Source organism: Muscardinus avellanarius (assembly GCF_963383645.1).
Source record: "Muscardinus avellanarius genome assembly, chromosome: 13".
In the NCBI taxonomy this organism is placed as follows: Eukaryota; Metazoa; Chordata; class Mammalia; order Rodentia; family Gliridae; genus Muscardinus; species Muscardinus avellanarius.
Genome location: NC_137799.1, coordinates 82,808,472 through 82,823,568, shown reverse-complemented (window position 1 = coordinate 82,823,568; position 15,097 = coordinate 82,808,472). Strand labels below are relative to the sequence as shown.

Sequence of the window (15,097 nt, the reverse complement as noted above, 5' to 3'; positions counted from 1 at the left end):
GATCCACCATTTGATCTGGCTATACCACTCCTGGGTATCTTTCCAAAGAGCTTGAAAGCAGAGAATTACGTTAACATATGCATTACCATGTTTATAGCAGCACAGTTTATAATAGCCAAAATATGGAACCAACCTAGATCTCCATCAACAGATGAATGGATTGCAAAATTATGAGAAATACACACAATGGAATTCTATTCAGCTATCAAGAAAAATAAAATAATAGCATTTGCAAGAAGATAGAAGGAACTAGAGAACATTATGTTAAGTGAGATTAGTCAAGCACAGAAAGAGAAGGGACATATGTTCTCTCTAATATGTTCAAGCTAGGGAGTAGTGGTAATACCAGAGGGATTCCAGATGATGGAGGGGAAATCTCAGCAAAGCTTGAATGGAAGGATAGGAAAGGAACAGAGCTGAGGTTGTTCAATGGAGGAGCTACATATAAATATGTATAATAGCATAAATACAACATGATTAACCTGGACACTCTCTATTGGGGGGAAGGGAAAAGGAAGGGGAAGGGCATGAAGCACAATGTAAATGTACACCATTCTCAATATGTTCCACTTATAAAAAATAAAAATTTAAATAAATATATAAATAAATATTTATATTTAAATAATTACTAAAGGTAGATACTGAAATAATATCTACATGATACATATAAACAGATATAAATAAGAACTTTTTGCTATAGATCAATAGTCTCTTAATGAACATTTTTTTTCAAAATGCATATTAAATTTAAATAACTGAAATGTAAAAAAAATAAAATAAAGTATTAATAGCAAACAAGGCCAAACCCAATTGCTGATTGGTACTGATTCCCCCTTTTTGTTTTTGTAGCTGTACTTTAAGGTTTAAATCATTTCTTTCAACAATAGTTTGTCCCTGTGGGTTGTATGGAATACCTATAAAATGTTTAATATGCCATTGAGCAAAAAATGAAGTTAAAGACGAGCTTGTAAAGCAGGGCCCATTATTTGTTTTGATTTGTTGTGGAAGGTCCAATGTGGCAAAAGCATTGTAAAAATTGAGACTGGGGATGTTTAGCCTTTTCTCCCATATGTGTGGTTGCCCAACAGGCCTGAGAAAAGGTATCTATGGACACAAAAATATATTCAAGCTTTCCAAAAGCAGGATAATGTATAACATCAGTTTGCCATTAGGTTTGAGTCCTCTGGGATTGACCCCCATTGACTGTAAGGGGGGAACATTAAGAAAAGGTTTGCAAGATTTGCATGTATGTATAATCTTTTTAATATCTTTTATTGGTACTAAGGGGAACCTATGATGTAATCCCCTCCAGTTTAGATGTGTGAGGTCATGTGAAGCAGAAGCCTCTTGTAAAGTGGATATGTTGACACTTTAAGATGCCAATTGATCAGCCTGTGCATTACCAGAGGTCAGAAAGCCGGGCAGGCCAAAATGTCCCCTCAGATGTTGAATATATATAGGAAATTTATGATCTTCCAGAAGCCCTCAGAGGCAAATCATCAAGGATGATATAGGATTATCATCTAGCCTAATATGAGCTTGAAGCAAACCAGGCATTAGATTAACTACATAAAGGCTGTCATAATATAAATTGCAAGGATCATTGATATCTCGGAAGGTCATGACTACTGCCAATAATTCTTTATATTGAGCAGACCCTAGGCATGGTTGAAAGTGCTGGAATTTAGGTTTTTCTATTTCCTCTGACCTGAAGGCGGCATAAGCTGATCCTGCCCTTCCCCCATCTGTGAACACATGTAAGGCATGGACTAAGGGATGAGCAGGAAATAGAATAGGCGCCTTAAGGAGAAGGCGTTGGAAAGCAGGGACCCATCTTGAGGGTCCATAGTGCCAATCTAACTTTCCCAAAAATCCTTCTAAAGTTAGAGCCAGACGAGAGTTGGCTCTACTTAGCCAATCCACATCTGCAAGTCTATAAGGAAAAACAATGATATCAGGGTCTTTGCTGTAATGACGGAGTGAAGAATCTCTCCCCTTGACGATTGCATTGGCCATCTGATCAACTTGAGTATATACACGAGAGCTATTGCCTAATGTGGCATATACCCATTCTAAGGGTACCCCATCCTGAATAATGGCTGCCATGATAAGATATACTCCCGCAATTATCCACAGGGAAAAAGGCTTATAACAACAATACCTTGCTAATTTAGCTTGATCTAGCACAGTTTGAAAGAGCGCTATAGGCTTAAGGTGTTCTTGTTGTAAAATTATATGATCATGAGGCTATCCCTTACTTAATAACTTAAAGATAGGGCTAAGTGTTTCTGTTGATACATTAACCCAAGGTCATAGCCAAATGATTTCACTAATAGGTATTGTAATTGTGTAATATTCATTTCTGAGGATACATTTAGCTGAGGCTTGAGTGGGCTAACCTGAGTCAGCGTTAATTGAGTTCCCAAGATCTTAAGAGGAGGTATTTGTTGAATTTTGTCAGGAGCAAACTTAAGACCCTCTAACTGGAGGAGGTTACTGAGACTGGCTCTGAACCTGAGATCCTCCTGGGGGTGTAGTGCTGAGGTTCAATTCCCGGTATCATAAACAAAACAAAATCTAAAGTTATATTTTCCTCTTATAAGAAAGTTCTTTTAAAAGTTTATCTTATGATCATTCAGGTTCTCCTTAAATGTAATGCTCTATGATTCTAAGAAAATATATATTGTTGGTGACATGTTTTAATTTATATTTCTTGGAGTTCACACATCTTTCTCTGACCTTACTCTAAGTACAGGAACCATTCAAGGAGTCCCCAGGCAACCGTGAGTCATCTTACAATCTAGCTCCCACTAAGAACCAACTAGAGTGTGAAATCATTTTCTCTGTATCTTGAGTAATAAGCTTTGTACCTGTAAGGCTTCTTGTTTTAAACTGGTTTTCTCAGACACTTCATGAACACTTTCTCAAGAATCGTCAACCTCTTCAATGTCTGAGGATGAAGGACTCTCTACTGTCAGTCACAGAAAAATCTGATTGCTTAAAATAAAGAGGACAAGATTGTATAAGTAAGAAACCACATACTAAACAGAGGCCATCTAATTAAAGTGATCTTTCTAATCATTTTAGATCATTTTAGAAAATGACTAAGTCATTTTCTAAAAGTGTCTTTACTCCTTAGCCTAAAACAATCTGTAACAAAGTGAAACACCACTAACGTACCCTTGCCGGGTTATATATAGAATTCTATCAAAATGGTTATGATTAACATTTGGGATTTCCCATATTACTTTATAAATTTTTTCACATAAATCTTGTGAAGGAGCCAGGATAAACTTTTTTTAAAATCAATTTTATATAGCAGATGAGAAATTTATTCTCCATCCTCAGAGTCTGGAAGTAAAATTTTTAGAAGGAAAATCTATCTTTTCAAGAATAATTAGAGAATCAATAGGCTAAACTATAATTAATAAGCCCTAGAAAGTTTTTGTAATCAGCCATATATATATATATTCACTAAAACTGACCCAGCACAAACCTTTCTCCTCATCCTTAACCAAATCAGTGTAAGAACACCACAATTCTCCTGTAGAGTTTCACTGCCACTGGAATGTTACGAACTTGAACACTTCCCATCATTTAAAAGCTGACCTGGTCATAACTCCTTCAAAATCTATATATCCAAGCCAGGCGTGGTGGCGCACACTTGTAATCCCCGCACTTGGGAGGTGGAGACAAGAGGATCCTGCAGGTTCGAAGCCAGCAGCGCTGCCTTAAGAGACCATTTCAAAAAATAAAAAATAGGTCTGGGAGTGTAGCCCGGAGGTAGAAGGGCTTCCAGGAACCCCAGTACCACCAAAAATAAAAAAATATCTATATATCCAAAGTAAGAGTAAGGGGAGTACATAATTGTATGGAAAACAAATTGCTCAGTGTAATTTCTGCCACATATAATGAATCACACAGCATATGAAAATCCTCAATGTCAGAATTAGGTGCGCACCCTGTGTGTACAGGGTGGGGGGAAGAGTACTGATACCCAGGGTGCTCCTTTCTCAATCTCAGTAGGGCTATCTTTCCTAGAACTTCTACAGTCTCCCAGGATGACCAGGGAGGAGAACCTGAAACTCTGACAGAATAAGCAAGCTCTAAGACTGTGAGGCAGCAGGACAGGGAATGTGTGGACCCTGGTGAGAGAAGCAATGTTGTGAGAAAGCAAACGCTCTAGCACCTGCTGCTTTGTTCTCGCTTCAGGATCTAAAATTCATATACAAGCCGGGCATGGTGGCGCACGCTTGTAATCCCCGCGCTTGGGAGGCTGAGACAGGAGGATCACCTAGGTTCGAAGCCAGCCTCAGCTACTTAGTGAGGCTCTCAGCAACTTAAGTGAGACCCTGTTTCCAAATAAAATATAAAATGGGTCTGGGAGTATAGCCCAGAGGTAGAAAGCCTCTGGGTTCCACCTCCAGTACCACCAAAAAAAAAATTAAAACTCATATACAGACATTCATATCCCCACATTTCTTGGAAACTAAAGGGCATTCTGAATATGATGGCTCCATGTATCAGGTAAAAAATAGTGGCCGAATTTATTTCACTGAGCAACAGCTCATCTGTGGACTGAATAAATCGCTTCCTGGTCTACAGGATGAAATCACAAGGCCCCAGTGTGTTCCATATCCACATATCTACACCATGGCATTGGAGAGCAATCTAGAAAGCTAAATAAATTTACTTCAGAAAGAAAATGCTTTTCATAAGGCTTTATTCAGTTTAAAAATAAAGAGAAGGACCCTCTACTTTTCTCACTCCAAACCCCTACATATTATAAACACATACCTGCAGCTGATTAGATATATCAAGAGTTTTGATTAATGGAAAAGCCCTAAAAGGATAAGCAAATTAAGTTATAGTTGATGTCAATACACTAGCAGTTAACACCAAATAATCAAAGTTAATAGTATTACATACATTAATCACATAAACTTTGCATAGAAATAAGTAACCTTAAAATAAGGACCTAGAAGGCTTTGCTATGGAGAAAATCGAACACACTGTAGCATAATGTTTTTGCCATAATTCTCTGAGACACATTAAATAGGCCAGTAATGTTTTTAAAATATAAGTATATGAGATATGTATAACATTCAAAAGTAAATAAAAAATGCATTCCAAAGAATCAAAGACCAGGTATGGCCGGACATGGTGGCACACTCCTGTAATCCCAGCATTCGAGAGGCTGAGACCAGAGTATCGCGGTTCACGGACAGCCTCATCTACTTAGTGAGGCCCTCTGCAACTTAGACCCTGTTTCAAAATAAAGAATAAAAAATAGGGCAGGAGGTGTAGCTCGGAGGTCAAATGTCCCTTGGTTTCATCCCCAGACCCCCCCCCCCCAAAAAAAAGACCAGGTATCATAAGAAAAATCCAGTTTATTGAATCTCAGAACATTTCTGGCATTTCTTAATTTCAAGGTCAGATCACTATAGATACACCCATGACTCCAGCCAAATGTAACCGTATTAGATAAAAAAAAAATCCAACTGAAGCCGGGCGTGGTGGCGCATGCTTGTAATTCCCGCGCTTGGGAGGCGAAGACAGGAGGATCACGCAGGTTCGAAGCCAGACTCACTGGCTTAAGAGACCCTGCTTCCAAACAAAAAAGTATAAAATTAGGTCTGGGAGTGTAGCCTGGAGGTAGAAGGGTTTCCAGAAACCCCAGTACCACCAAAAAAAAAAAAAAAAAATCCAACTGAAGAGCCAGGTGTGGTGGAGCACACTTGTAATCCCAGCATTCAGGAGGATAAGACAGGAGGATCACGGTTTATAGACATCCTCAGCTACTTAGTGAAGCCTTTTGCAACTCAGTGAGACCCTGTTTCAAAATAAAGAATAAAAAACAGGGCTGGGAGTATAGCTCAGAGGTAGAATGTCCCTGGGTGCCACCCCCAGTACCGCAAAAAATAAAAATTAAACAAATAAAAGAATCCAACTGAAGATTAATTTTACTATGTAAAAACTACTAAAGTTACAAGACACAAGGTTCCTGGGTAGTAGATAAGCCAAATTTTATCCTCTAAGTAGGTTGACCTTCAGTGCTCATTTGATTATATAAAAATATAAAATCTGATTATATAAAAAATACAAAATCTACTGGGTAAAATAATAAAATGAGAAGATTTACACTTGGTATGGTGGTGTATGCTTATAATCCCAGAACTTGGAAGGCTGAGATAGAAGGATCACAGGTTTGAAGCTAGTCTCAGCAAACTCAGAAACTTAGTGAGACCCTGTTTCCAAATAAAAAATAAAGACTGGAGGTGCAGCTCAGAGGTAGAATGGTCCTGAGTTCAATTCCCAGATCATAAAAATTTAACATAAATAAATAATAAATAAGGCATATTCTAAATTTCAACATTTGTGTTTGTGTGTGTATGTGTGTGGTACTAAGGACTGAACATAGTGACAATCTACCACTCAACTACAACTCCATCCCTTTTTATTTTTAATTTTGAAACAGGATCTCACTAAGTTGCAGTATGTGCTGACCTCAAACTTGTGATCTGCCTGTCTCAGCTTCCCAAGTGCTGGGTTGAAAGCATGTGCCACCACCTCTGGCTTTAAGTATCTTTATATAAAATATTTGGTAGTAAAAGTTAGATAGATTAGCACTTTATTAGAACAATATATTAAAATTCACATTTAAATGTCTGTCTCAAATATTACTGAGAAGGAATGGCCACATTTATCACCCCAATCTATTCTACTATACTAACTTGAGTAGCATTAGTATGGTCTCTAAAACATAGTCTAAGTCAAGTGAAGTGGCCCACACCTGCAATTCCAGTACTTGGAAAGCTGAGACAGAAGGATCACAAGTTCGTGGCCAGCCTCAGCAATTTACAGCCTTAGCAACTTAGTGAGGATCCCACAACTTAGACCCTGTTTCAAAATAAAAAAATGAAATAGGGCTGGGATGTAGCTAGGAGGTAGAATGAACAACCCTAGTATTCTCCCCACACACAAACAAAACAAAACACCAATTATGCAATAATATAAGACAAATATTTCACATATATAGTGTAACTTATTGATAATCACCTCTCAGCCCTATGTGATTTCTCTGAATGAAAATTTATATATTTTTTCTATTTCTAATTTATCAAAACATCAAATGAAATATTTTTAAAGATTTCATATATGGTATAAACTTTTAATAACATATAATTAGCAAAATGTCCCTAATCTCTACTTGTATACAACACTACTAAAATAACACTGTTCTCAGAAAAGAACTGGTAGATAAATCCTGAACTACTTGATTTTTTTTTGTGGTATTGGGGGTGGAACCCAGAGGCCTTCTACCTCTGGGCTATACTCCCAGACCTATTTTATATCTTTATTTGGAAACAGGGTCTCACTAAGTTGCTGAGAGCCTCACTAAGTAGCTGAGGCTGGCTTTGAACCTGTGTGATCTCAGCCTCCCAGGCGCAGGGATTACAAGCATGTACCACCATGCCCAATGAACTACTTGATTTAATAACCAGTCAACCACAATTTAATACATTTACTACAAATAAATTGTTAATGGTGAATCCAATATACCCATCTTTTTTTTTTTTTTTTTGCAGTACTAGGAATGCAACCCAGGGGCATTCTATCCCCAAGCTATACCCCAAGCCCTATTTTTTATTCTTTATTTTGAAACAGGGTCTGAGTTGTAAAGGGCCTCACTAAGTAGCTGAGGTTGGCCAAGAACCGCGATCCTCATGTCTCAGCCTCCCAAATGCTGGATTACAAGCATGGGCCACCATACCCAGCTTATACCCATCTTTTAATAATAAAAAAGTTATATTTATTTGACTTCATTTAGTTATTGTTTCACATTTACAATAAAACAATCTTTCCAAGTTTATTTTCCATTAAATAATTATAAATTTCTAAGTAACAGAAAGAAGTTATAATTCAAAGAAGATATATTTATGAAGATGTTTAAGCTAACATTAAAAAAATTTAATAATTAAATTTTCTCTAATTTCTTACCAGTTTAAAATACTGACTCAAGCTGGGCATGGTGGCGCATGCTTGTAATCCCAGCGCTTGGGAGGCTGAGACAGGAGGATCACACAACACAGGTTCAAAGCCAGCCTCAGCTACTTAGTTTAGTGAGGCTCTCAGCAACTTAGTGAGACCCTATTTCCAAATAAAGTATAAAATACATCTGGGAATATAACCCAGAGGTAAAAATGCCCCTGGGTTCCACCCCCAGTACCACCAAGAAATAAAATAAAGTAAAAAAAATAAAATACTGACCCAATGAATCCTTATGATGCATTAAAAAGTGTAATGTGTGTGTGTGTGTGTGTGTGTGTGTGTGTGTGTGTGTGTGTGGTACTGGGATGGAACCCAGGGGCATTCTACCTCTGAGCTACAACCCCAGCCCTATTTTTTATTCTTTATTTTGAAACAGGGTCGCACTGATTTACAAAGGGCCTCGCTAAATAGGTGAGGCTGTCCATGATCCTCCTGTCTTAGCCTCCCAAATGCTGGAATTATAAGCGTGCTAAAAAGTATAATTATAAGCCAGTGTAGTGGCACATGCCTGTAATTCCAGTCCTTGGGAGGCTGAGACAGGAGGATTGTAGGTTTGAAGACAGCATCAGCAGGTAGTGAGACTCATCAACCTAGTGAGAACCTATTTCAAAATAAAAAATAAAATAGGGCTGGAATGTATAGCTCAGACGTAAAATGTGCCTGGGCTCACTTCCCAGTAACACACACACACACACACACACACACACACACACACACACACCTATAATTTATATAAAATTTCAATTTAATATGAAGGGGGAAAAGCCAAATTGTATTTAAGCTACATGAAATTAAACTGCTAGACAACAGGAAAAAAAATGTAAATATTATGTGAAAGGATAATGGAGTTAAAAGAGGTTTCTATTTTTATTTCCATTGCTAGCTATGTTAATACCATTATAGAATCTCAACAAAACTCTTCAAATAAAACATATTTCTAAAATTATGCTGGGATATACCTTAACAAAACTTTCCGTATTAACCATTTTGTAGCTTAATAGTATTAAGTAAAAAAACTAAAATTTCAGGTAGAATCAAAATTCTTTTCGACTACTTCCTATAATTATTGTATTCTTTTTCTGCTTAGCAGTTTTGGATGGCTCTTTCACTGATGGAGAAGTTATCCACTGGCACTGGAAGATAAAGGAAATTTTAGTTATTGGTAATTTATGAGAATTTGACATTAACTGGAATGTACTAGGATAGTCTAGGTATAAAAAGTTTTCAATTTGCCATTCTGGTGCTCGAAGTTAAACAATCAAACAGTCTTTTCAAAAACAGAAAAGTCACCTAACTTGACTAAAAACACAAGGTGGCAGGAAAGTGCCTTGACAATTTTATTTTAATAAAAACAGAAGAAAAACAGCAATTAAAGAAATTTTTTTCTAGAGCACTAGAATATATTATACCTCTGACTTAGCACTCCTTCCATTCTGGAGAACTTTTTTGATGACTGCTTTCATCATTGAATGATCAAAAGTAAAATGAAAATTGAATTTATAGTAAATGGTTTTCAGTGAGTAGCTAGTTTCATTTTAAAACAAAATCTAACTATTGCCTTTTCTATAAAATTAAATAGGAAACTCACAATATTGAATTACATTACCTATTTTTCCTCCTTTGAATATTCTAACTTGTCCCTCAAAACATAAATTTTCTACCTTGCATATTGTCCCTTACTGACTACAATTTTTACAACAGTAAAGATCAAAAGTGGATCTAAAGTGGCTTTCTATCTTGGGGTAGAAACCTGAGAGCCAGCCGGGCGTGGTGGCGCACGCTTGTATTCCCTGCACTTGGGAGGCAGAGACAGGAGGATCGCACAGGTTTGAAGCCAGCCGTGTGCGCTGGCTTAGGAGACCCTGTTTCCAAAATAAAACTGTAAAAATAGGTCTGGGAATGTAGCCCGGAGGTAGAAGGGCTTCCAGGAACCCCAGTACCACCAAAAAAAAAAAAAAATCCTTCGCTGGGCATGGTGGCGCATGCTTGTAATCCCCGTGCTTGGGAGGCTGAGACAGGATGAGCACACAGGTTCGAAGCCAGCCTCAGCTACTTAGTGAGGCTCTCAGCAACTTAGTGAGACCCTGTTTCCAAATAAAACATAAAATAGGTCTGGGAGTGTAGTCCAGAGGTAGTGGGCCCCTGGATTCCATTCCCAGTACCACCACCAAAAAAAAAAAGGAAACATGAGAGCCAGCACACTGTCCAGACACTTAGACATCTAAATGGTGTGATGCGCCCGTGAAGCTGTTCCTCTCCCAGCCTCCTTTTCTTAGTAAATTGTACCATCTAGTTGTCTACATAATTGCCTAGGCACATCTAATCTGGCTGCAAGTCTTCTCAGCTATGCCTTGTTCCAACTATTTACCCCACTGCCTAAGTCACGCCACGCCACACCACAGCCACCTCACACATGGACCACTGTGACAAACTCCTGCTTCCTTTCTTATCCTGCCTTCGAGATTATTCTCCACATTTTGTTTGACTGAAATTTACTGGGACCAAGCCCTGTCTCCCTCAAATCTCTCCCATGGCTTTCTGTTCATAAGAATCGCTCATGTCCTTACCCTGGCCTTTTTTTGTGACCTTTTTTGGGGTGGAACCTAGGAGCTTTTCTACCTCCGGGCTACTCCCAGATCTATTTTATACTTTATTTGGAAACAGGGTCTTGCCACCGCCCCCCCCCTCGGCATATACGAGCGTAACAAAGGCTTGTATCAATCGGCAAGGTCCAAGGAGGCCATGCCCCGAGGAAGGAGGCATCATCTCTGGCAGAAATACTCCCTGCTCTTAGATTTCTACACTAATAAGCTCCGATGATCTAAAATAGGATTCCAAGAATTAGGACTGTGGAAGAAATTGAGTCCATGAAAGATAAATTTTCTAGTAAAGGGCAGCCAGAATTCAGGGGCTGCAAAATTCCTTTCAGTTTTTTCCCCCGCAGGCAGGTCCTTTGAGCTCCCAGCACCTCTCTGCCAGCAGGGGAAGCTGCAAACCCATCTCTTGCCCCATTTCCCAAAGATATATAAAACTGTCTCTGGAACCAGGGCCATATGTATTTCCTCTTATGAGATGCTAATAAGCTCTTATCTGGCCTTAACAAGCCTATCGTTAGGACTCAGCAACAGGAGAGTAAAAAACTCAAAAGTCTGCCCCAAAATCATGCATTAAAGAACAATTATAGAAATCCAATCACCTGTGTTATAATGTTTTTGCCCTGTTTTACTAACTGTAATATAATTATTGCCTCATAGGGGATGGTGGAGCAGACAGGACCGGACAAATCTGCAATGCAGCCCATGGATCTTGATAAAGGAGGGCCTGGACTAAGCCCTAGAGACAAAAAGACTCTGGAAGGATCAAAGGAGATCCTAAAAGACTGAATTTCCCCAAAACGGACTTTGGGTGTGAACCCCCACCTTTACGGAAGCCTGCCTGTCCTGGATGCCTTTCTGGACTCCAGACCTTGCCCCCTAAGGCTCACCTGAGGCCAGAAACCTGATTCCAATGACAAAGGCCAAGGGGGCTGACTGTAATCACCTAGTCCCAAACGAATCTTAAACTGTGATGCCATGGATCTTCTTTTATCCTGTTTATCTTGTTTACACTTAATGCCTCACTATTGTCCTTTGGTGCTTACATGGGGTATAGGGTATAAATACTGGTGATGGAAATTAAAACATTGTCAATTTCACAGAAGGCAGTTGTCCATGTCAATTATTTCAGATTTTTTTTCACGGAGAGGAATCTCCACTTTTAGCACCGTGAACAGGAACTTAAAGGAGTTTATTTCAAAAAAGGGAAAAAATCGCTGCAGATAAGTGGCTGCAGAACTGCAAACGAAGCCCTTGTCCATCTTTCTGAGGATCTCGGTCCCAAATGGACTCAGTGCCAGATTTATTGCCCCCCAGGACTGAGCAAGTTCATTTCAGCAGGGTCTCACTAAGTTGCTGAGAGTCTCAATAAGTAGCTGAGGCTGGCTTCGAAGCTCTGCGATCCTCCTGTCTCAGCCTCCCAAGCACGGGGATTATAAGCATGCGCCACCAAGCCTGGCTCTGTAAGACCTTATAGTATTAGGCTGTGGCTAGCATTTTTAGCTCAGAGGATAGCAGCTTCTCCTCACTTAGTGCTCCAACCATGTGGGCTTCCTAGGTTTTCCTTAAATACTCCATCCATCCCGCCACCTTGTACCTACATATTCAATGTTTCTTTGTTCTGGAATGTACTTCTTGAACATCCATGGCTTGCTCCTCTCTTTACTGAGGTCTCTGCTTAAATGTCACTTCTCCAGTGAAGCCATCTCCTAATGAACCTAGTCTCAGCTGCCCCTACCTGCTTTCTTACTTTAAGGCATTTTTGCCTTTCCACTTATCTAAAATCACTTACCTATTTATTCATTTATATTTGAACTCTCCCACTAGAATGTAAACTCCACGAAGCCAGTATTTTCTCCAGCCAATTCGTGCTATATGCCTAGTGCCTAAACCAGTGTGTAGCACACATAAGTATTCAGATATTTCTGGTTAAACCAGCCAGTGAATGAAATGCTCTTTCCAAGAATTCAGATTCCACAAAAAAGGAAATAATTCTGTTAGGTGAAAGCAGGCTAATCATCTGAGTTTACCTCTATTCAGAGTAGCAATCAAGAGCAATTCATAAGTATAACTCATTTTAATCAGTAAACTACCTGCTAGAAACATGAGGAAGTACAAGTTTTAAAAAGTTTAAGATAAGAAAAGTAAACACATTAAATTTTAGGTCAATACACGAGAAAATCCTTCTTGTTCTGCTGTGAATTAATAATAACAAAAATGTGGTAACCTACCAATAAGTGGGTTTCTTCTTATATCCACAAGACCAGAGTTCTATTGGTTTCCAGGGCCTCTAGTAAAGCCTTGGCCCCCTCACTGGTGAGGCCACACTGCTGCAAGTCAAGGGCTTTTGATGAAAGACAGTAGGTCACTTGCCAACTCTATACAGGTTTAACATCCAGGCAACTCTCATTTATGTCTGGGAGATTCCTAAACTAGACTAGTCATGGAAGGTTTTTAATCTTGGATATTCAAAAATAAAAGTAGAAAAGCATATGCAAACTCATAATCCATAAACAAACTCTAAAAGAAAAACCCACACCCCCCAAAAAAAACACACACACACACAAAAAAAAACCCTGAGCCAGGCGTGGTGGTGCATACTTGTAATCCCAGTGCTTGGGAGGCTGAGACAGGAGGACTGCAGTTTCAAAGTAAGCTTTAGCTACTTAGTGAGGCTCTCAGCTACTTAGTGAGACCCTGTTTCCAAATACAGTATAAAATAGGTCTGGGAGTATAAGCCTGGAGGTAGAAAAGCCCCTGAGTTCCACCCCCAGTACCACCAAAAAAAAAAAATTCTTCTTGGATATGCTATTGATTATATTCCCTTTAGTACTAATAAATCACCTAACATATTTTATAATTACAGAGTTGGAAAGTAACTACATAATCTATGAGAGGGGGAAAAATCACAGAATAAATATAAGTTCATAATTATCAAGAATGGTAGTGGCAGTGAAAACATCACTGGCAAATACTGAGCAATGCTCAGAAATTACACTGGCATTCTTTTTGGTTTGTATGTGGTACTGGAGACTGAGCCCAGGGGCTCAATTTTATTTTATTTTATTTTTTGTTTTGTTTTGAAATACTGTCTTGCGAAGTTACTGAGAATTTTTTTTCCCCAGTACTGGTGATGGAACCCAAGGGCATTCTATCTCTGAGCTACACCCCCGCAGCCCTCTTTTTTTTATTTTGAAACAGTCTCATTGAGTTGCAGAGGGTCTTACTAAGTAGCTGAGGCTGTCCGCAAAACTCATTCCTCCTGAATTAGCCTCCCAAATGCTGGGATTACAAGCATGCGCCACCTCTTCTGGTCCCTGAGAATCTTACTAAATAGCTGAGACTGATCTCAAACCCATGATTCTCCTGTCTCAGCCTCCCAAGTATTGGGTTTACAGGTATATGATTGTCACCTGGTTGTACTATATTCTTTTGATTATAATCTTAAGTCCTAATAAATCTCAGAAAAAAGATGAGATGTGGTAGTGCACACCTATAATCTTATAGCCACTCAAAAGTCTGAGGCAGGAGGATTACAAATTTGAGGCCAATCTCAGCAACATTATTATTATTATTATTATTATTATTATTATTATTATTAATATTATCATTACAGTACTGGGGATGGAACCTAGAGGCATTCTACCTTTAAGCTATACCTCCAAACCCTATTTTTTATTCTTTAGTTTGAAACAGGGTCTCACTAAGTTGCAAAGGGCCTCACTAAGTAGCTAAGGCTGTCCTTGAACTGCAATCCTCCTGTTTCAGCCTCCCAAGTATTGGATTACAAACGTGTACCACCACACCCAGCAAGCCTCAGTGACTTAATAAGACCCTGTCTTAAAAAATAAAAAGGTTGGAGATGTAATCAGAAGTAGAGTACCCTTAGGTTCAATCCCCAGTATTGCCATAAAAAAAAGAATGACAAAAAAAGCATAAAGGAATACAAATAATCTACAGCACCTTTCATATTTCTTACTTTGAAACAGGATCTTGCTAAGTTGCTGCAGGTCTTGCTGAACTGCTAATGCTGGCCTCAAACCTGCCATTCTCCTGTCCTAGCCTCCCAAGCACTGAGATTATAGGTATAGGCCACTGTGCCCAGCCTGAGATCCTTTTTAAAAAAAATCATTGTGTATATCATTACATTAAAATAATTGAAGTCTTTTAAAACCCCATGCTATAAACCATGCTTGTACCCCACACACACAAATTCCATGCTGAAATCTTAGGCCCCAGTGGCATGGTATTAGGAAGTGGGCCTTGGGAAGGTATGGATGGTTCAGATGAGTCTGAAAGTACAGAGCCCCCAAAATGGAATTTGTGGGCTCACAGAACAAACCAGAGCTCTTCTATGCAGAACAGTTTCTCTGTCATGAGATAAAAGATAGGCTTCGACAAACTAGGATGAGTGCCTATACCAGACACTGGGACCTGCCGGTACCTAAAAC

The 15,097-nt window shown here is 38.9% G+C and overlaps 1 pseudogene across 1 annotated transcript in view; it reads right to left on the bottom strand.

Moving 5' to 3' along the window:
* LOC308272253 (centrosomal protein of 78 kDa-like) overlaps window positions 1–15,097 on the bottom strand; it is a 48,776-nt pseudogene that overhangs the window by 22,053 nt on the left and 11,626 nt on the right. Inside the window, exons 5-9 of the transcript in view lie at window positions 12,878–12,990; window positions 9,462–9,526; window positions 9,091–9,185; window positions 4,798–4,843; window positions 2,871–2,997 (exon numbers count right to left, since the gene is read on the bottom strand). The product of the transcript in view is annotated as a centrosomal protein of 78 kDa-like (transcript). The remainder of the gene's footprint in view (window positions 1–2,870; window positions 2,998–4,797; window positions 4,844–9,090; window positions 9,186–9,461; window positions 9,527–12,877; window positions 12,991–15,097) is intronic.